Genomic DNA, 22,218 nt, shown 5'->3' with positions numbered 1-22,218 from the left:
TAAGAAGTGGAAAATGAGGGATTCTGTGGAAACCAAATCACGGTCAGGTAGACCAACAAAAATTTCAGCCACAACTGCCAGAAAAATTGTTCGGGATGCAAAGAAAAATCCACATATAACTTCAGCTGAAATACAGGACTCTCTGAAAAAAAAATGTGGTGTGGTTGTTTTAAGATGCACAATAAGGAGGCATTTGAAGAAAAATGGGCTGCATGGTTGAGTCGCCAGAAGAAAGCCATTACTACGCAAATGCCAAAAAGCATCCCGCTTACAATACTCCAAACAGCACAGAGACAAGCCTCAAAACTTCTGGAACAAAGTCATTTGGAGTGATGAGACCAAAATTGAACTTTTTGGCCACAACCATAAACGTTACTTTTGGAGAGGAGTCAACAAGGCCTATGATGAAAGGTACACCATTCCTACTGTGAAACACGGAGGTGGATCGCTGATGTTTTGGGGATGTGTGAGCTACAAAGGCACTGGAAACTTGGTCAAAATTGATGGCAAGATGAATGCAGCATGTTATCAGAAAATACTGGAGGAAAATTTGCACTCATCAGCCCGAAAACTGCGCATGGGACGTACTTGGACGTTCCAACATGACAATGATCCAAAACACAAGGCCAAGTCGACCTGTCATTGGCTACAGCAGAATAAAGTGAAGGCTCTGGAGTGGCCATCTGTCTCCTGACCTCAATATCATTGAGCCACTCTGGGGAGATCTCAAACGTGCAGTTCATGCAAGACAGCCCAAGAATTTACAGGAACTGGAGTCTTTTTGCCAAGAAGAATGGGCAGCTTTACCATCTGAGAAAATAAAGAGATTCATCCACAACTACCACAAAAGACTTCAAGCTGTCATTGATGTTAAAGGGGGCAATACACTGTATTAAGAACTGGGGTATGTAAACTTTTGATCAGGGTCATTTGGGTAGTTTCTGTTGTCATTATGATTTAAAAAGAGTAAACACAGTTGTATGACAATAAATGGCTTCACCCAACCACTAACCATGAGTGAAAGAAAAGTTTGTGAGTTATCATTCATATTCTCTGACAAATGGCCAGAAAATCACAAATTCTGCTAGGGTATGTAAACTTATGAGCACAACTGTATACAGTATACAGATGGAGCTCTGCTCATCTATCCCTTTAATAGGATTAACTGAGCCAGAATTGTCTGACCTAATCCCTTACTGTTATGACTTAATCCCCTGCTGTATTGTTCTCTCTGTATTGTATTGCATCTGAGAGCAATAGATGAAAGGCTTATGCTAATAAGCCTTGGTGCACCTAGGTGCAGCAGAGAAGGCTAGATGAGCGAGGCTCCATCTGTATTACATTAAGATATTATAGATTTGTTCTCATGCTACTATCCTCAATAAGCCATGTGGAGCAAAACACCTGCACGAGTGGCCCGCCAGATCCTCTCCGACTCTGCTAGTGCTGGGCATCTTTTTACCTGATGATGAATCTTAGTAGCAATGTGATGCAACTAGGACACACAAGGAGACTGTGCCGGTTCATGCAACACTTGTGTATCTGTGTGCATCTGAGTCCGTATACATATAGCACAGTGGTCGCCATTACGCATCAGCCCTAAAGGGGGCACTATGACCTCTGGGTTCCACTTTAGGTGCACCAGTGCCAGCCTAAAGCAGGGAGCTCCTCCGGAGACACAGGGTAGGATCATTGGTAAGTTACAACGCTGCAGTACACATAACAGTGGCAAGTCACGATTCTGTGCGCAACCCCTACTTCTGTAGCTCCTCCCCTCAGGCATGTGACAGCACGAACCGCTTCCACTCAGCTCTGCTCTGTTTGTGAGAGGTGCTGCTGAGATTGGGGTGCTAGTTAGAGGGAGAGTTAGTATTTGGGTGCTGCTGAGGCTGGGCTGTTGGTGGTGGAGGAATGTGTCTGTGTGCTTAGGGGTTGGCTTGTTAGTAGGGAGACACCAATCACTATCTTGCCTCTGGGGACATGGTATGTACCGTATTCACGCCACTGTATATGTAGCACAATGGAACTTGGCAAGGAAAAAAGCTACGGGCACTACATTGTAGAACGTCATAAACAGATTCAGACTCGGCACACAGATGTACAAGTGTCACACATCAAATTAATCAGCGCAGTCTTGTGGTGCATCCTATTTGCATCGCGTTGCGACTAAGACACATTTTCAGGTAAAAAGATGCAAAAGTAGTCACTTGGTGCTAGCAGAGCCGCACATTACCTGGTACACCGAGAAGGACTGTTTGCTGTGACTGCAGCAATAATGTATGAGGACACATCTGTAAGTATACTTGAAAAAGCTGTGTGTACACATACTGTATGAAAGGCCTATATATATATATATATATATATATTTCATCTATTTAAAGAAAAAAATCCACATATGATGACTGTTTGTAATGCAGCCGACGGATGACAAGAGTGGGAATGGATTATTATTACAGCCTGTACATACTGCTTCATTATAATGTGCGTGTGATTCTCACCAGCCCGTGCACTACATTGATATTCAGCTTATGCCCTGAATCATTCTCATCATTTTTATCTTGCATTCAAAAGAAAACTCTTCTGTTAACATTGATCCAATCTTGTGCAGCGTTTATTATGTGGATAATAATTGGGTTCTCGTGAAGTGAAAATTTTCTTCCATTTCCTCCCTCTTAATCAGCCATGAATGGGGCGAGGTGATCAGCTCAGTGAGCTGAAAAATGACATTTATGAAAACTGGTGCATAAGAAAAAAGATGCTATGGCTCATTGCAGCCAATCAGATGTGTGCTATCATGAGATAGAATGCACTAAGGAAGCAAATCTTTGCTGTGAAATACATCACCATCTTCCCACACCCTCCTGTATGACATGTACAGCACACAAATTCATTAGTATGAATCATTCCGAGCTGAATTAAAGGCTGTGTGATAAATGTATTCCTTGGGTGGCCATGCTAAAAGCCACAGATCTACAATGTTAAATATATATCTATATAATAAAGCTGACAGCTGACAACAATGACATCATCATGGCTGCATCATCCGCCTATTATACTGCACAGCAGTCCAGACAGCCCGGAACAGCCCACACAGCAGCCTGTTAGGGGACCCAGCAGGTATATGGAGGCATAGGGAAACAAAAATAGCTGGTGAGAAAGGGGGGAGGGGGGGAACGTCAACATATTGAGACCCGAAAAGAGACTATGGGGGTTCGAGAGACAAATAAAGTTAAGGGGAAAAAAAATAACTTTCAAATACACTACTATGACCTGTACATGAAGGACTATTAGCAGTACCTAGAATCTCCCGTAATTCATCTGGGGGTCGAGCTTTTAGCCATGCGGCTCCGACTCTATGGAACTCACTTCCCCGCACAGTTTGAGAGGCCCCAACTATAGAATCCTTCAAATATGAACTCAAGACTTTCCTGTTTACTCAAGCATTTCCATAATGTCCGTCTAGTACCTACATGCTTCTGTATTTTATGAAAAGTTTTACTGTTCTTCATTGTTTCTGTAATGTATTATGTTAAGTCTGTTAAATACCTTGAGTACTATTGGAGAAAGAGCGCTATATAAAAGGAGATTTACAGTATGGTAGACTTACCATAGTTTAATCTCTTTCTGCGAGGTACACTGGATTCCACAGGGAATACATTGGGGTGTACAGTTGGATCTTGATCCGAGGCACCAACAGGCTAAAGCTTTGACTGTTCCCAGGATGCACTGCACCGCCTCCTCTATAACCCCGCCTCTGGGCACTGGAGCTCAGTTTCGTTAACCAGTCCAATGCAGTAGCAGGTAAAAGAGATGGCAGAAGTTAGTCACATAGAACCACATTCTCACGACAGGAGAAGGGACCAGCGGCTAATGCCATACAAACCCAAAGAAGCTAAGTGCGTAAGGGTGGGTGCCCTCTGGAATCCAGTGTACCTCGCAGAAAGAGATTTAACTATGGTAAATCTACCATAAATCTCCTTTTCTGCAGTGGGGTACAATGGGATTCCACAGGGAATACATCGGGGATGTCCTAAAGCAGTTCCTCATGGGAGGGGACGCACCGTAGTGGGCACAAGAACCCGGTGTCCAAAGGAAGCATCCTGGGAGGCGGAAGTATCAAAGGCATAGAACCTAATGAACGTGTTCACTGAGGACCATGTAGCCACCTTGCACAATTGTTCAGCGGACGTGCCACGGCGGGCCGCCCAAGAAGGTCCAACAGAGCGAGTAGAATGGGCTCTGACAGCAGCAGGAGCTGGAAGTCCAGCCTGCGCATAGGCTTGTGCAATCACCATTCTAATCCATCTGGCCAAGGTTTGCTTATTCGCAGGCCAGCCACGTTTGTGAAAACCGAAAAGAACAAACAGAGTATCTGACCCCCTTATAGAGGCAGTCCTCTCCACGTAGATACGGAGAGCCCGTACCACATCCAAAGACCGTTCTTTGGGAGACAAACCAGAAGCGATAAAAGCCGGAACCACAATCTCTTGGTTAAGATGGAAAGATTATACCACTTTAGGTAGATAACCGGGACGAGTTCGAAGAACTGCCCGGGTACGGTGAAAAATCAAAAAGGGTGGACGACAGGACACAGCGCCTATGTCCGACACCCTCCTAGCAGAGGCAATAGCCAGCAGAAACACGACCTTAAGCGTAAGGCATTTAAGGTCCACAAACTCAATAGGTTCACATGGAGACTCTTGTAAGGCATTTAAGACAACAGACAGATCCCATAGAGCCACAGGAGGGATATAGGGAGGCTGAATCCGTAAAACACCCCGAGTGAAAGTATGAACGTCAGTAATAGACACAATTTTCCTCTGAAACCACACCAACAAGGCAGATATATGAACCTTGAGGGAGGCCAGACGAAAGCCTAAATCTAGGCCTTGTTGCAGAAAAGCCAAAAGCCTGGAAGTTCTGAACAAATAGGCATCATAATTCTTAGCAGCACACCAGGTGAAGTAAGAGTTCCAGACCCTGTAATAAATCCGTTCAGAAGCCGGTTTGCGGGCCTTCAACATAGTTTGAATAACCGCCTCAGAGAATGGAGTGAAGCTTCAAGAGCCACGCCATCAAAGCCAGTTTGGCCAGGTCCGGATAGACACAAGGGCCCTGAACGAGGAGGTCTGGGCGTTGAGGAAGTAGAAGAGGACGCTCTATCGATAGACCCTGCTGGTCTGAGAACCAATGCCGTCTGGGCCACGCTGGAGCGACTAGAAGTAGTATTCCTCTTTCTTGCTTGAACTTCCGTAGTATCCTGGGCAGGAGTGACACTGGAGAAAACACGTATGGCAGCCGGAAGTTCCATGGAATTGTCAGTGCGTCCACGAACGCTGCTTGAGGATCCCTTGTCCTTGATCTGAAGACCGGAACCTTGTGATTGTGTCGAAACACCATCAGGTCTACATCTGGTAGACCCCACTTGTCCACTAGGAGTTGAAAGACTTCCGGCTGAAGACTCCACTCTCCGGCGTGAACGTCCTGACGACTGAGGAAATCTACTTGCCAGTTGAGGACTCTGGGAATGAACACTGCCGATATTGCCGGAAGATCGCGTTCCGCCCAATGGAGGATTTTTGATACTTCCAGCATTGCCATGCGGCTTCGAGTGCCGCCTTAATGATTTATGTAAGCCACCGTGGTGGCGTTGTCTGATTGTACTTGAACAGGCCTGTTCTGTACCAGAGGCAGGGCCAGTGTCAACGCATTGATAAGGATTAACCTCTGCAGAGGGCAGGAATGAAATTGAGCGTACTCTACCATGTCGAATGCCGACACCATGAGGCCTAGTACTTGCATCGCAGAGTGTACTGACACTCTCTGAAGAGAGAGGAAGTATATGATCCTGTCCTGAAGTTTCAGGACCTTCGCTGGAGACTAGAACAAACGTTGGTTGTGTCCAACAATGCCCCCAGGTGCTCCATGCTCCAAGCAAGGATCAGCGAGGACTTTTTCCAGTTGATGAGCCACCTGTGGGCTTGTAGGAATTGGACAGTCAGTTCCAGATGACTGAGGAGAACATCTTGGGAGTTCGCAAGGATCAGCAAGTTGTCCAGATACGGCAGGATCCTGATTCCCTGACGGCAGAAAAGAGCCGTCATCACGGCCATGACCTTGGTAAAGATACGAGGTGCCGTGGCCAGTCCAAATGGCAGGGTCTGGAAGTGAAAATGTATGTTGCCAATAGCAAACCGCAGATATTGCTGATGCAATATGACAATAGGTATGTGCACAGTAAAAAATACAAAACCGTGTATACTGTGTAGCACTATATATATACACGAGACCCTGACGCACCTAGCCCCTAGGGTACAGAATCTAGTGATAGCAAGTAGTGTGATGCATGAGAATAAAATCCACACAGCAGCTACAGGCACACTCAGTCACAGGTACAATGCAGAAGTTATTACAGATAAACACTAAAACTGCACTGGACTAGTAAAACTACATATAGATATGTATGACTATAGATATAACAATGCACAGTAGATACTGGATGTATATCACAGAATACTTTTACTAAATATTCAGATAGCAGTACACTTGTTCTTAACTAACACTGTCTAAAATGACATGTAGAATACTTAAGTGCCTGTAAATGCACAGCGCTGATGAGACAGACGGCTTTACAGAAGAGACAGTGCCCTGCAGCCCGGAGATCAGCTCAGCTATTTGTGAGGAAGGCGCCAAAATCTGTGTCAGGGAGTGAGGGAGAGTGAAATGCAGCTTCAGGGCGAAAACACCAGCAGTAGATTGCGCCCGGAGCTGGGGGAGGGGATACAGGTCAGCGGCTTATCCCCTATGCTGGTCCTCACCACCGGATACTGTGGAGCCTATGTAAAACGGATGTGAGTAAATCCGACCTGTGCTTCCTGACCTGGTGGATATACTGGGGTACCTGTGCAGTACAGTGTCCTGGGACCGCAATTTACCGGTGGGTCCCATATGGGGACCCTCTTACCTCCTTCCCTGATGTGCAGCCACGCGATCCTGGAGACCATCAGCGGTGGTGTGCCTGACGACCCGTGCGCCTCCACTGCAAGTACCCGGGAACGCGTCCCGGGAGTATGCAGTGCTGCTGGGGAGGTGATGGAGCGGCAACACAGCATGTCAGAATGACATAAACAGTGCTGCGGCCCTTGAAGTCTTCTTAAAAAGCTCTTTTCAGGGCTGACCCGCCTGTTAGTGACCTGGTCTGCAGGCACCAACTTACAAACTGAGCTCCAGTGCCCGGAAATGGGGTTATAGAGAAGGCGGTGCAGTGCATCCTGGGAACAGTCAAAGCTTTAGCCTGTTGGTGCCTCGGATCAAGATCCAACTCTTATTATTGTTATAATTATTAATAATATAAGCTTCAAGAAAATACATGAGCTCCCTCCCAACAGCCTAAAGCTGGTACACACGGGATCGATAGGTACCCAGATGATATGCCATCTGAAGGACCAATATATCTACATTCCGTCTCATCCTTCATTACTTTGCACAGCGCCGCATGCGATATTGTCCATTCGGCCAATATCGTATGCGACCACAGGAGTGCGCAGATTAGCTGATTTGTCCGGAAACTAAATACAGGACCGAGATTGCTCCAGTGTATACCCATCTTAAACCTAATCCTCAATATAGAACCTAACCCTAATGCCGGGTACACATTGGAGCGAACTCGGCCCGATATGTCGTTTCCGGCTGAATCCAGCACCTATGTGAGGGTATTATTTGTTGACTTTAGCTCAGCATTTAATACAATCGTCCCCAGTGTCCTGCAGTAAAAAAAACTTCTCTCCTTAGGGGTTCCTGTATCAACATGCTCCTGGATTCGAGATTTTTTGACAGCAAGGAAACAGGTGGTGAAAGCAGGGACGTTTTCATCCAGTGTGCATTCGATGAGCACAGGGGCCCCCCAAGGATGTGTTCCCTGCTTTTCTCTTTATAAACCAATGACTATATTTCGGCTGAGCAATCAGTAAAAATCATAAAATTTGCAAATGATACTACCATCATTGGATTAATCAGAGACGGAGATGAGGCTGCTTATAGAAGTGAGGTGGATCGGCTGCCACAGTGGTGCGGCAGAAATGGGTATGGGTCGTTGGGTCACTCATTAGGTCGACCACTGAAGGTCGACATTACCATTAGGTCGACATGTAGTAGGCCGACAGGTGAAAAGGTCGACACAAGTTTTTTGGTGTTGTTTTCTACGTAAAGTGACGGGGAACCCAAATTAGTGCACCGCGTCGCTCGCCATGCTTTGGGCAAAGCGCCTCGCTCTGCTACCACTTCGCTCAGCACAGATTACCGTTCCAATCGTAGTCCACGTGGATCATTAAGTATGAAAAAATCCAAAAAATAGATAAAAAAAAAAAACCTCATGCCGACCTTTTGACCTAGTACATGTCGCCCTAACGCATGTTGACCTAATGGCATTGTCGACCTGAGTTGTGTCGACTTAACGACCGTAACCCGCAGGAACAACCTCGACCTAAATCCCCTTAAAACGGTTGACATGACTGTAGAGTTTAGAAGGAAACCTGCTGCAATGCGCCCACTTGTGATAGCAGATAGCGTGTGTGGTGGGTTGACTCCTTTAAATTACTGGGGTCCACAATTTCCCATGACCTTAAATGGGGGCCAAATATAGGCTCCATTGTCAAGAAGGCGCAACAGCAGTTGTTCTTCCTGAGGCAACTCAAGAAATTCAATATTTCACAGAAACTGCTGATTATCTTCTATACAGCCATTGTGGAGTCTGTTTTATGCTCTTCAATCACAGTCTGGAATGGAGCTGCCAATGAGTGTGACAGATGGAGGCTACAAATGGTGGGGAGGACCGCAGAAAAGATCGTCGGAGCCGTTCTCCCCTCTGTTCAGGACCTTTACCTGTCTAGAGTCAAGAAGCGGGCAGGGAAAATTGTGGCAGACAAGCTGCACCCTGCTCACGTCCTGTTTGAAACACTTCCATCAGGCAGGCGTTACAGGTCCATTCTTGCCAAGTTGACCAGAACCAAAAAAAGCTTTTTTCTGCTAGCTGTCCACTTACTAAATTATGCCCAACAAGTCTGGTGCAATGTAACTGTAAACAGTGTTTTATACTAATGCATGTTATGTGTGTATGTGTGTTGTGTTATGTTATGCCTTTTCCTCTTATGTTGTTATTTGGCGAAGCATTGTAAACCGCAAACAATTCCTAGTATACGTGAATATACATGGCCAATAAAGTCGATTCTGATTCTGAATCAGAACGACGTATCGGACGGATTTTTAGCCAATCTGCAAACTCCCTCACTCGTTAGCGTTATCATCCTGTCAGCCGTGCTGCACGACCAACCAGACGATATCTCATGTGGCGCCCTGCAGTGTAGTGAAGGACAGAACAACCTCATTGTGTCATTCATTACATCGTTCTGATGTGCAAGCATGGTACGATATGTTTGCCCGCTGGCCGGCATATCGTCCATACACACCGCTCCAGTCTGTGCCCATCTTAACCCTCCCCTCCCGCAGCCTAACCCCCCCTCTCCTCCTGTAGCCTAACCCTGGTCTCTTCTCCCCCCCCCCCCCCCAGCTTAACCATCTCCTTAGTGCTTAACCCTAAAGGGCCGTATTCACGGCCCAATTTGGGTAGAGATGTGTGCTGAGCGAACCGCTCAGCACACATTTCTCCCCCCCCCCGCTCAGCACAGCGCGATGTGTGCTAGGGGGAGACAGGGGGGGGGGGGCTCACCTGCTAGATTGAGCATGTACGGACGTGGGGGTCCCCCCTACCCCGCGCTCGCCGTCACTGCCTGTCTTGGCCGCATCAGCAAGTGTGTGTGCACTTGCCGATGCCACCCCCCCCCCCCCCCTCCCCGGGGATCATATAGTGTGTAGGGCCCATGACCCTAATCCTTCCTCCCTCCCACAGACTTACCCTATCCTTCTCCTTCTGCAGCCTAAATGAACATACTACATTTAAAAATGTCGATATCACGACTGTTTACGTTATGACTGTCAATTTTCCAACATAGTGAACCATCATGAAAGCAAAGCAACCTAAAGTGCAACACCAGTGGCGGATTTCACACTAGGCACCAATATTGTGCCTAGGTGTGACCTCACCTCTAAATCCGGCCCTGTGCAACACATTTGTGGGAACTTCTGCTACACGTTCGAAATAACTTCCCGCACAGTACAGTATGTGATTTCTACTGTAGAAAGAAGTCCACGCCGGTATTCCGCCGTTATACCTGCACACGGTGGCTACTTGCTAACAAACACAATTATCTGCAAACAGTGGCTGCTTTATATTAACCAAAATGATTCTATGATGTGTTTTTTTATCCCCACAACTGTTTGTTTGCTCCATGCTTTCATTTTAAAGTACATTAAACTGCATACATTTCAATAAAAACTTTAAAAATGGGGGTGTTCTAAAACTTTTCTTTGTACCTATGCATATTAGATCTGAAAAGCATCTGGAAGACCACGCTTTGTAAGAGAGCATTCTGTTAATTAAATATTTAGGAAATAAGATTGATTTGCTTGTATGGTTTTAGCACTATTGATTTTTGTTGAGAGTTTATGCATAGGTCAGACTTTATACTATCTGCCTGTAATAGAGAACGCTCCCTAGTTCTGTTCCACATTCCGCTACAGGCTGCTGAGCAGAGTCTCAGACTGTTACAGCACGCCGGCTTCACTTCTAATCTCTAATCGGTAAACACCATTTGATCTTACGCTCACCGTTAGTTACACAAACGTGATGCACAATTATAACTCATGCAGCACTTTTGTAACCTACAGTACAGTATGTGCTCATCAAATCTCTGTAACTAGATTGTATTCTTCTTCCCGGCTAATGGAAATACAGGTGTGTTTTTTTGTTTTTGTTTTGGGGGGGGGGGGGGGGGGGGGCAGTTAATGGATTCAGAAGAACCGGCTAGACCAGGATAAACAAAACACTTGTATAGGAAAAAAAAGGAGACTGGCTATTGGGGGTCAATCCGAGTTGATCGCTCGCTAGCAGTTTTTCGCTGCCGAGCAAACGCTAAGCCGCCGCCCTCTGGGAGTGTATATTAGCTTTGCAATAGTGCGATCGCTTCCATCGCAGAACGGCTACAAAAAAAAATTGTGCAGTTTTAGAGTAGCTGCAGACCTACTCAGCGCTTGCGATCACTTCAGACTGTTCAGTACCGGATTTGACGTCACAAACACGCCCTGCGTTGTCCCAGCCACGCCTGCGTTTTTCCTAGCACGCCTACGTTTTTCCTAACACTCCCTGAAAACGGTCATTTGCCGCCCAGAAACGCCCACTTCATGTCAATCACTCTGCGGCAGCCATTGCGACTGAAAAGCATCACTAGACCTTGTGTGAAACTACATAGGCCGTTGTGAAAGTACGTCACGCGTGCGCATTGCACCGCATGTGCAGAAGTGCCGTTTTTTTGTATCATCGCTGCGCAGTGAACATTTTCAGCTAGCGATCAACTCGAAATGACCCCCATGGTGTGGTGCACGGAACAACACACAGTAAAATATTCTTTTTGCTTGTTATATATAAAATCTGACAGTAATGTGAACGCCTCTGGCTGACTAACAGAGGCATTTGAAATAACAAAAACGAGGGCCGGGCCGATTGCGTGACATCACACGTGACCACTGCAACAGAGAAAATGGCGGCAGCCCGACTGTCTTCGCAGCCAGGAGAGTTTCACTTATTCAGTGATGCAATCGCAATTGAATTGTGATTGGATCGCTGGCTGCCATTAGCGTGCTGGGCGGCCCCCAACATGCGATTCTAGCCAGTTGCAGTTTTGCTAATTTAGCAAAACTGCAACTGAAGCTGAATCAGGTCCAATGTATGTAAGGTTGTTTACCAGACACATATATAATCATCATTACATGTGTGTGTCCCCTATGGATATTTAAATCTTCCTGTGTTCTGTGTAATTTCCTGTATCATTGACAGGGGTTGTACAATAATTTAAGTAAATGTATTCTATAGATCACAGGTTCTCAAACTCGGTCCTCAGGAACCCCCCACACAGTGCATGTTTTCCAGGTCTCTACACAGAATCGCAAGTGAAATAATTAGCTCTACCTGTGGACCTTTTAAAATGTGTCAGTGAGTAATAATACACCAGTGTACCTGCCGGGTTACCTACAAAACATGCACTGTGTGGGGTCCTGAGGGCCGAGTTTGAGAACCTGTGCTACAGATGCATCATATATCTTTTAGTTCTCAACCATATATACATTGCTGAATATTCAGTAGTTTATCATATACATACTGTGTGACCATAGGGTTACCCCAATGGTCGATGTTTGCCTGGTGTGCGTCCGATGGTTGTGTCTTTGAATCAGAGACGCCGATTATAGACGGCTCTATGCAACTCCCGAAGGCTGAAACATTAGCACATCTGCGAATCCATTTGCATACATCTCTGAATCAGGCCAACTGTGAGCTATGCTATCTAGAGGGCAGATCACTTTGGGAACTTCCACCATGCAGGCAATGTTCTGGAATGAAGTGGGATGCTTTATGTCCCCAGATGTAGCAAATGTCATTTCAAACTCTCCTCCATAGCTTTCCAGCCATAAAAGAAAACAGATTTGTTAAGGGAGCTGAAATATGTAATGAAGAAGAGTTCATTTTCTATTGTATATGAGCAATTCGTTTTGATTTAAGTGCAATTCTTCAGAGAATGCATGAGAGCCAATCTTCAAAACTTACTATAATGAATGATGAGTTCAAGTAATTTTTCTTGATTAAACTATGCCTAGCATGCAAGCAATGAGCCCATCATGTATTCACACTTCAGTTAAATTACTCCGCCAGAATGACCATTCAGAAATCTACAGAGAAAATGAGAAGCGTGTAAACCTCTCCCGCTATCTCAGCACGTGTAAGTGACTTTGAAGATCAATACTCTACTTTAATCCAATTCACATCACTGATCCTGAAGCCATCTCTTTTAAAGGGAACAACTACAAGCTCACAGAGGATGTCTATAAATACGCTATGTCTATAAATACGCTACGTCTATAAATACATGAAAGATGGACGGATGGTCTCAGCTTATAGACAATAACTAATGAACTCCAGAGCTGCTTCCATACTGACCAACTGCACTTACTAAGAGAGTGGATTCGTAAAAAATCATATTATAAGTTGAAAACCCTGAAGCTGGTGTCTCCTAATAACTACTAATACAGGTTGAGTATCCCGTATCCAAACATTCTGAAATACGGAATATTCAGAAATACGGACTTTTTGGAGCGAGAGTGAGATAGTGAAACCTTTGTTTTCTGATGGTTCAATGTACACAAACTTTGTTTAATATACAAAGTTATTAAAAATATTGTATTAAATGACCTTCAGGCTGTGTGTATAAGGTGTATATGAAACATAAATGAATTGTGTGAATGTACACACACTTTGTTTAATGCACAGTTATTAAAAATATTGGCTAAAATGACCTTCAGGCTGTGTGTATAAGGTGTATATGTAACATAAATGCATTCTGTGCTTAGACTTGGGTCCCATCGCCATGATATGTCATTATGGTATGCAATTATTCCAAAATACGGAAAAATCCCATATCCAAAATACTGCTGGTCCCAAGCATTTTGGATAAAGGATACTAAACCTGTATAGTACATAAATCAACTGGGAAAGAGGGCTTCTGTATTTATCTTCACCTGTAACATAAAGGGTCTTGCTACTGAAGCAGGACCACAATTGCAGTGTGTGGGTTTGGGCTTCAGGACTAGTAATACTGCACTTGCTACTTAATAAAACTAAACCAACACTGAAGGAATATGGGCTTAGTTAAGTGAAACTAGTAACCTGATCATACTTGCATCTGTACGTGGAATAACACTGAGGTACACTGGTTAAGGCGAGAGAACAAATGGTGTAGGTCTTGCTACTGAAGTTGAACAAACACTGGAGTACATGGGATTAGGCCAGGTGCAAGGGTGTTCGGCGCCCCCATGCAAACTACAGATGGAGCTGCGCTCATTTGAGGCAGCTCCATTGCAGGCGTGCACGCCCGGCGTGACTAGGCGATTCGTCCGTCTAGTCACGCCGGGAGTGCACAGAGATGCTCCCATTATGAGCGTCTCTGTCAGGGCGCGCGGCGGAGACGCTCTCCCATTCTAGTGAATGGGGCGAGTCTCCGTCACGGCGCGCACGTGCGGAGACGCTCTCAATGTTAGGCGCGAGCGCCCAGGCACAGACGGAGCCACGACTAGCGTGGCTCCATCTGTTTAAATTTGCTCCCTGCCTCCCATACATTATAAAGAGAGGGTGCAAAAAACGGAGTGTGGATGGGGGTGTGGCCACACAATAGTACCCACAATTCAAATTACGCCACATGGTAGCACAATCTAATGCTGGGTACACATTAGACAATATTGTGGACGATGAGCCCAATTCCTACACATCGTTCACGATATGGTCTAATGTGTATGCACTATGTTGCTGACCATGCGCGCTCCCACGCACCGTCAGTGACATCGTCCAGTGGACCTGCATGCACAGCTAACATCACCAGCGAGAGCCATGTTGCTGAATGCTGCATGGCTCCGCTCCTCTACCCGCCGCAGCTACCAACATAGGTTGTGTATGCATTGTCTGATGTCGATATCACCAGGAACACACATCATCTAGTGTGTACCCAGCATTATTCACATTACACTGCACGCATTGCCCTTAATTCACATAATGCCCACAGTAGTTTCACTTACACATAATTCCTACAGTAATGCGGCTTTCGTATAATGCCTATCGTAGTGGTGCTTCCACATAATGCCCACAGTGCCCCTTACACATAATGCCCACAGAGCCCCTTACACATAATGCCCACAGTAGTGTCCCTTATGCATAATGAGCCTCGCCTACACTCCCATCACCTGGTGAGACAGTGAAAGAATGATGGGGTAATGAGGAAGCATAGCAGGCCCATTGACCAGCACTAATGATGGGAAGATGACAGGCCGGATGGAGTACATGGGACGCCGGAGAGGGAATGGATGAGGGAGATGCCGGCGCTGGCCTATTACACACACCTCGCTGCAACTCCTGCTGTCTGTCTCCAAGACTTACGCCGTGCTTAGGGAGGAAACATCAGCACTGTTAGCGGCACCCCTTCCTCCCGGTTTTGGCACATTTCTTATCTGGACATCGGAAGCCCACCATCAAATGATGGCTGGGCTTCCACCATTGAAACTTTCGATGCAATGGTAGCTAACCATCGCATGGTAGCTAACCATCGCATCAAAAGGATTTGATGGTAAAAACTATTTCTATGATTTGTGCATGCATAAAAACCCCTGCAGCGTGGTTGACAGAGGATGGGATCACGGGCATAACTAGGGGCGTGATCGGGCGAAGCCTGTAGTAACATACATACTGTGCCCCCTCTAATGTACCTGGCAGCACTGCTGTGCTGTGGGGACTGAAAGGTACATTATACAGTAGATACATATACAGTCCGGCTCCAGAGTCCAGCATGTCCGGCACAGGTGGGGAGGCTCCTGCAGTGAGTCCAGTGTGTTACAGCCAGGCAGTGAGGAGGCGAGACACTGCCACGGCTGCACTGCTGACAATGGAGCAGATATATTAAGCCTGGAGAAGGGATAAAGAAGTGATAAAGCAGTGATAAGTGGAAGGTGATAACGCCGCAACCAATCAGCTCCAACCAATCAGCTCCAATATGTAAGTCGACAGGAGCCGATCAGCTAGTGTGTTATCACCTTGCACTTATCACTGCTTTATCACTTCTTTATGCCTTCTCCAGGCTTAATACATATGCCCCAATGTGAGTGACTGCTGCATGACAAAGGCTTTGCTCTGATTGGCTCTCTGGGACAGTGAGAGCCAATCAGAGCTAGCAATGTGCCCTGTTGCCTAGAAGCAGCCTAGAGAGGGGAGAGAGTGAGGGGACTGAGCAGGGCCACGCCTGAAGCAGGCAGAGAGTCAGAGACAGATACAGCAGCCAGGAAGGAACCAAGGGAGGCATAGCTAACAAAAATTGAAAAAAACAAGCCACCATCGGAACACCATCGGAAAATTACAAATTGATGGTGGCAAACAGAGGAAGGCCACAATCGAATGGAAAAACTACCTTCGGAACAAAAACATCAGTGGTCAGTAAACATAGTATTCTGATGTCCATCCATAATTGGCGGGATGTCTACTCCAGTAGCTCCTGCTGAACATGTCCAGTGACTGCTTAGGGTGAAGTTCTGGGTCTCAGCTCGGGGGCTCCAGTGTTAGTATCCCCTGCTACCTACTCCTCTAAACTCTCACTCTGTGACCCGCTTTGAGCGGGGTTTCTGCATCTGCAGCTCCCCATAGCCAGAGATACTGCATCATTGGATGGGGACACCGGGAGCAGACCTGCAGTTACCAGGTGCTCCGCCTCCGGGACACTGACTCTATATACACTCTATATACTAGTATCCGCACCAGGTGACCGGCGCTGAAGTGCGCCTAGTCCTGCCATAGCTTGCCGCTGACTGTCATTTACGGAAAGCGGCAGAGCGCCTTTCCAGACCGGCGCCTCCGTGCATTGCTGACAGCGCTGAGCGGGCATCGTCGGCTCTGGTAACACTGTTGGACTTCCTTGAATCAATACATTGGTACATGGGATTAAACCAGGTGACTAGTGATACTGTTGGACTTCCTACTGAAACTCGAGCAACATTGGGGTACATGAGTTTAGGCAAAGAGACTAGGGATACAGAATTCGATCAACACTGTGGTATACATGTTCAACACAGGTGACCAGCCACACTGTTGGACTTCCCACTCAAGCTCGTACAACACTGGGGTACTTAGGTTTTGGCCAGGGGTCTAACTTTTCTCTCTTTACAAACATACTGTAACACAGTAAGGGATGCAGTCAATTTACCGAGAATCAAAATCCCGACGGTCGAAATCCCGACAGCAATTGACCGACGGTCAAAATCCCGACATGGACAAAATACCGACAAGGTCAAAATACTGACATGTAAAATGTTGACAGGTCAAAATGCCAACATGAGTTTTTCATGATTTTTCATTGAAACTAACTTGTTCATACAGTACTTTACCATCCCAGTGGACCTGGAGGGGGAATATAATAGTGTGCCGAGCGCAGCGAGCCATGCGAGGGGACGCGGTACACTTATATGGTGTCCATGTCGACCTATGTTGACATACACACCAAAAACCTATTGAAAAACTCATGTCGGCATTTTGACCTGTCAACATTTTACATGTCGGTATTTTGACCTTGTCGGTATTTGAAATGTCTGTATTTTGTCCATGTCGGGATTTTGACCGTCGATCAATTGCTGTTGGGATTTTGATTGGAGGTATTTCATACCGATCCCCACAGTAATTATGATGTACTTTGCATGAGAGAAAAAATAAGAATTTACTTACCGATAATTCTATTTCTCGTAGTCCGTAGTGGATGCTGGGACTCCGTCAGGACCATGGGGAATAGCGGCTCCGCAGGAGACAGGGCACAAAAGTAAAAGCTTTAGGATCAGGTGGTGTGCACTGGCTCCTCCCCCTATGACCCTCCTCCAAGCCTCAGTTAGGATACCGTGCCCGGACGAGCGTACACAATAAGGAAGGATTTTGAATCCCGGGTAAGACTCATACCAGCCACACCAATCACACTGTACAACCTGTGATCTGAACCCAGTTAACAGCATGATAACAGCGGAGCCTCTGAAAAGATGGCTCACAACAATAATAACCCGATTTTTGTAACAATAACTATGTACAAGTATTGCAGACAATCCGCACTTGGGATGGGCGCCCAGCATCCACTACGGACTACGAGAAATAGAATTATCGGTAAGTAAATTCTTATTTTCTCTGACGTCCTAGTGGATGCTGGGACTCCGTCAGGACCATGGGGATTATACCAAAGCTCCCAAACGGGCGGGAGAGTGCGGATGACTCTGCAGCACCGAATGAGAGAACTCCAGGTCCTCCTCAGCCAGGGTATCAAATTTGTAGAATTTTGCAAACGTGTTTGCTCCTGACCAAGTAGCAGCTCGGCAAAGTTGTAAAGCCGAGACCCCTCGGGCAGCCGCCCAAGATGAGCCCACCTTCCTTGTGAAATGGGCATTTACATATTTTGGCTGTGGCAGGCCTGCCACAGAATGTGCAAGCTGAATTGTACTACACATCCAACAAGCAATCGTCTGCTTAGAAGCAAGAGCACCCAGTTTGTTGGGTGCATACAGGATAACAGCAAGTCAGTTTTCCTGACTCCAGCCGTCCTGGAAACCTATATTTTCAGGGCCCTGACAACATCTAGCAACTTGGAGTCCTCCAAGTCCCTAATAGCCGCAGGTACCACAATAAACTGGTTCAGGTGAAACGCTGACACCACCTTAGGGAGAAACTGGGGACGAGTCCGCAGCTCTGCCCTGTCCGAATGGACAATCAGATATGGGCTTTTGTGAGACAAAGCCACCAATTCTGACACTCGCCTGGCCGAGGCCAGGGCCAACCGCATGGTCACTTTTCATGTGAGATATTTCAAATCCACAGATTTGAGCGGTTTAAAATGTGATTTGAGGAATCCCAGAACTACGTTGAGATCCCACAGTGCCACTGGAGGCACAAAAGGGGGTTGTATATGCAGTACTCCCTTGACAAACTTCTGGACTTCAGGAAGTGAAGCCAATTCTTTCTGGAAGAAAATTGACAGGGCCGAAATTTGAACCTTAATGGACCCCAATTTGAGGCCCATAGACACTCCTGTTTGCAGGAAATGCAGGAATCGACCGAGTTGAAATTTCTTCGTGGGGCCTTCCTGGCCTCACACCACGCAACATATTTTCGCCACATGTGGTGATAATGTTGTGCGGTCACCTCCTTCCTGGCTTTGACCAGGGTAGGAATGACCTCTTCCGGAATGCCTTTTTTCCTTAGGATCCGGCGTTCCACCGCCATGCCGTCAAACGCAGCCACGGTAAGTCTTGGAACAGACATGGTACTTGCTGAAGCAAGTCCCTTCTTAGCGGCAGAGGCCATGAGTCCTCTGTGAGCATTTCTTGAAGTTCCGGGTACCAAATCCTTCTTGGCCAATCCGGAGCCACGAGTATAGTTCTTACTCCTCTACGTCTTATAATTCTCAGTACCTTGGGTATGAGAAGCAGAGGAGGGAACACATACACCGACTGGTACACCCACTGTGTTACCAGAACGTCCACAGCTATTGCTTGAGGGTCTCTTGACCTGGCGCAATACCTGTCCAGTTTTTTGTTCAGGCGGGACGCCATCATGTCCACCTTTGGTCTTTCCCAACGGTTCACAATCATGTGGAAGACTTCCCGATGAAGTCCCCACTCTCCCGGGTGGAGGTCGTGCCTGCTGAGGAAGTCTGCTTCCCAGTTGTCCACTCCCGGAATGAACACTGCTGACAGTGCTATCCCATGATTTTCCGCCCAGCGAAGAATCTTTGCAGTTTCTGCCATTTCCCTCCTGCTTCTTGTGCCGCCCTGTCTGTTTACGTGGGCGACTGCCGTGATGTTGTCCCACTGGATCAATACCGGCTGACCTTGAAGCAGAGGTCTTGCTAAGCTTAAAGCATTGTTTTATGTGGAGAGAAGTCTCCAGACTTGATCACACTCCCTGGAAATTTTTTCCCTGTGTGACTGCTCCCCAGCCTCTCCGGCTGGCATCCGTGGTCACCAGGACCCAGTCCTGAATGCCGAATCTGCGGCCCCTTAGTAAATGAGCACTCTGCAGCCACCGCAGAAGAAACACCCTTGTCCTTGGAGACAGGGTTATCCGCTGATGCATCTGAAGATGCGATCCGGACCATTTTTCCAGCAGATCCCACTGAAAAGTTCTTGCGTGAAATCTGCCGAATGGAATCGCTTCGTAAGAAGCCACCATTTTTCCCAGGACCCTTGTGCAATGATGCACTGACACTTTTCCTGGTTTTAGGAGGTTCCTGACTAGCTCGGATAACTCCCTTGCTTTCTTCTCTGGGAGAAACACCCTTTTCTGGACTGTGTCCAGAATCATCCCTAGGAACAGCAAATTGTCGTCGGAAACAGCTGCGGTTTTGGAATATTTAGAATCCACCCATGCTGTCGTAGAACTACTTGAGATAGTGCTACTCCGACCTCCAACTGTTCTCTGGACCTTGCCCTTATCAGGATATCGTCCATTTTCTTTGAAGACGAATCATCATTTCGGCCATTACCTTGGTAAAGACCCGGGGTGCCGTGGACAATCCAACCGGCATCGTCTGAAACTGATCGTGACAGTTCTGTACCACGAACCTGAGGTACACTTGGTGAGAAGGGAAAATTGGGACATGGAGGAAGCATCCCTGATGTCCCGGGACACCATATAGTCCCCTTCTTCCTGGTTCGCTATCACTGCTCTGAGTGACTCCATCTTGATTTGAACCTTTGTATGTAAGTGTTCAAATATTTCAGATTTAGAATAGGTCTCACCGAGCCGTCTGGCTTCAGTACCACAATATAGTGTGGAATAATACCCCTTTCCTTGTTGTAGGAGGAATACTTTGATTATCACCTGCTGGGAATACAGCTTGTGAATTGTTTCCACTACTGCCTCCCTGTCGGAGGGAGACGTTGGTAAAGCAGACTTCAGGAACCTGCGAGGGGGAGACGTCTCGAATTTCCAATCTGTACCCCTGGGATACTACTTGTAGGATCCAGGGGTCCTGTACGGCCCCAGCGTCATGCTGAGGACTTGGCAGAAGCGGTGGAGGGCTTCTGTTCCTGGGAATGGGCTGTCTGCTGCAGTCTTCTTCCCTTTCCTCTATCCCTGGGCAGATATGACTGGCCTTTTGCCCGCTTGCCCTTATGGGGACGAAAGGACTGAGGCTGAAAAGACGGTGTGTTTTTCTGCTGAGATGTGACTTAGGGTAAAAAAGGTGGATTTTCCAGCTGTTGCCGTGGCCATCAGGTCCGATGGACCGACCCCAAATAACTCCTCCCCTTTATACGGCAATACTTCCATGTGCCGTTTGGAATCTGCATCACCTGACCACTGTCGTGTCCATAAACATCTTCTGGCAGATATGGACATCGCACTTACTCTTGATGCCAGAGTGCAAATATCTCTCTGTGCTCTATAGTCAATAAAATACTGTCCCTGTCAAGGGTATCAATATTTTCAGTCAGGGAATCCGACCAAGCCACCCCAGCGCTGCACATCCAGGCTGAGGCGATAGCTGGTCGCAGTATAACACCAGTATGTGTGTATATACTTTTTAGGATATTTTCCAGCCTCCTATCAGCTGGCTCCTTGAGGGCGGCCGTATCTGGAGACGGTAACGCCACTTGTTTTGATAAGCGTGTGAGTGCCTTATCCACCCTAAGGGGTGTTTCCCAACGCGCCCTAACTTCTGGCGGGGAAGGGTATACCGCCAATAATTTTCTATCGGGGGAAACCCACGCATCATCACACACTTCATTTAATTTATCTGATTCAGGAAAAACTACATGTAGTTTTTTCACACCCACATAATACCCTTTTTTGTGGTACTTGTAGTATCAGAAATATGTAACACCTCCTTCATTGCCCTTAACATGTAACGTGTGGCCCTAAAGGAAAATACGTTTGTTTCTTCACCGTCGACACTGGAGTCAGTGTCCGTGTCTGTGTCTATGTCGACCGACTGAGGTAAATGGGCGTTTTAAAGCCCCTGACGGTGTTTGAGACGCCTGGACAGGTACTAATTTGTTTGCCGGCCGTCTCATGTCGTCAACCGACCTTGAAGCGTGTTGACATTATCACGTAATTCCTTAAATAAGCCATCCATTCCGGTGTCGACTCCCTAGAGAGTGACATCACCATTACAGGCAATTGCTCCGCCTCCTCACCAACATCGTCCTCATACATGTCGACACACACGTACCGACACACAGCACACACACAGGGAATGCTCTGATAGAGGACAGGACCCCACTAGCCCTTTGGGGAGACAGAGGGAGAGTTTGCCAGCACACACCAAAATGCTATAATTATACAGGGACAACCTTTATATAAGTGTTTTCCCTTATGGCATCTTAATACATAATCATATCGCCAAATAAGTGCCCCCCCTCTCTGTTTTAACCCTGTTTCTGTAGTGCAGTGCAGGGGAGAGCCTGGGAGCCTTCCCACCAGCAGTTCTGTGAGGGAAAATGGCGCTGTGTGCTGAGGAGATAGGCCCCGCCCCTATTCCGGCGGGCTCTTCT

General features: G+C 46.8%; 1 protein-coding gene across 3 annotated transcripts in view; it reads right to left on the bottom strand.

Moving 5' to 3' along the window:
• The window catches only part of NBAS (NBAS subunit of NRZ tethering complex), a 1,316,984-nt gene that overhangs the window by 446,906 nt on the left and 847,860 nt on the right, over positions 1-22,218 (bottom strand). The window lies entirely within an intron of this gene.

Source organism: Pseudophryne corroboree, chromosome 4 (assembly GCF_028390025.1).
Source record: "Pseudophryne corroboree isolate aPseCor3 chromosome 4, aPseCor3.hap2, whole genome shotgun sequence".
NCBI classification, from domain to species: domain Eukaryota; kingdom Metazoa; phylum Chordata; class Amphibia; order Anura; family Myobatrachidae; genus Pseudophryne; species Pseudophryne corroboree.
Note: the sequence above shows the minus strand (reverse complement) of the source record. Positions and strands in the feature narration are given on the sequence as shown.